Source organism: Melitaea cinxia, chromosome 26 (assembly GCF_905220565.1).
Source record: "Melitaea cinxia chromosome 26, ilMelCinx1.1, whole genome shotgun sequence".
In the NCBI taxonomy this organism is placed as follows: Eukaryota; Metazoa; Arthropoda; class Insecta; order Lepidoptera; family Nymphalidae; genus Melitaea; species Melitaea cinxia.
Window position 1 is genome coordinate 11332488 of NC_059419.1, and position 1297 is coordinate 11333784.

The following is a 1297-nucleotide window of genomic DNA, read 5'->3' on the forward strand; positions in this document are numbered from 1 at the left end:
AATTCACAACTTAAGAACTAAATATTTATAGATAGTTTTGGTATAAATCATGTCCACGTGGAATTGTGTGAATTTTTTTACCTCGTATCGAATCTGCTCCCTGTTACTCCTATTACGTAACCTTCTTAAATGCCTGTGTTCCATACATAAAATAACTCATACAATAGTCTTTACGATGGTCTTCAGAATTCCTAGCTTATGAAACCTACATAATTATACTCAGTTGAATTTTAAGGGGGGGACAGCGCGTACGCAGTCCCCACTACCAAAAATTACGCGTCCGAGTTATCCGCATTAGGGATAATCGCAGAGGTCAACCCCACCGCAGTGCAATGGTGAGGCCTCGCTCTGGGAGAACCGCCTTCATGATCACGGTATCTCCTACGCCAGGTAAGTATGCTTTCTTAATCACTAGTATGACCCCTTATACATTCAAAGAAGACACAACGCTAGCGCGATTCAATGTACTAGTAGCGCCATCTATTGAGGAACTGCACGTGTTGCAACAATGCGGGTTGTTCTCGACTTTACTGTAAATACACATATGTATGATATAGTTCGCCTCCCGCTCATTTACAAGTTCGTTTTATATTAGTCGTTCAGGAATAACAATGTTTTCTACATATATATTAAATTTGACTGTTACATTTTTGTCCGTTACATTTTCGGCTTGTATTAATGACAACGTCTAAAAAGTTAAAAGGCGTAAAATTGCGTAAGGACAATCAATTGATGTTCTCATTTAATGACAAATTATTATGAGATTAGAAATAATATCACCAGATCCATCGCAACGTTGTTTTATTTTAAGTTTGTATGCGTTCAATAATTATGTCAAATGATAATTCGAGACAACAGTAAAACAGCTAGCGGGGTTTAGCACACTAAGTGATAGCTATAAGAGTCGCAGCCGCCGTCGATAATTTTAAAATTCGAAACAGTTTATAACAAAGCACAGATAATATACAAGGCACAGATGATGTAAATACTGATAATAATACACATAATATAATAATACAAACATAAATACTCACAATATAATATAACAGTAACACATCACACATAATTATATAACAGTATGTTCTATAATATTAAATACTACCATAATTATGACACAGAATCACCTAAACTCGCAGTTAAATAATATTGGAACAAAGTTGATATTTGGCTGGGCGACCGAACTGAAAAAAATGTGATACTAAAACCGTAAGAAAAATATATAACGGAAGTTACGTAATATCAGTCACACGACTGTATAATATGACGTTTGTAAAACTAAAATATTACTAGTAAACTT

The 1297-nt window shown here is 34.8% G+C and overlaps 1 non-coding gene across 1 annotated transcript; it reads right to left on the reverse strand.

The window, feature by feature from the left end:
- Positions 1-236: 236 nt before the first annotated feature.
- LOC123666648 lies at positions 237-398 on the reverse strand. Its single transcript, XR_006745300.1, has one exon. It is a non-coding gene; the product is annotated as a U1 spliceosomal RNA (small nuclear RNA).
- Between the last annotated feature and the right edge of the window lie 899 nt (positions 399-1297).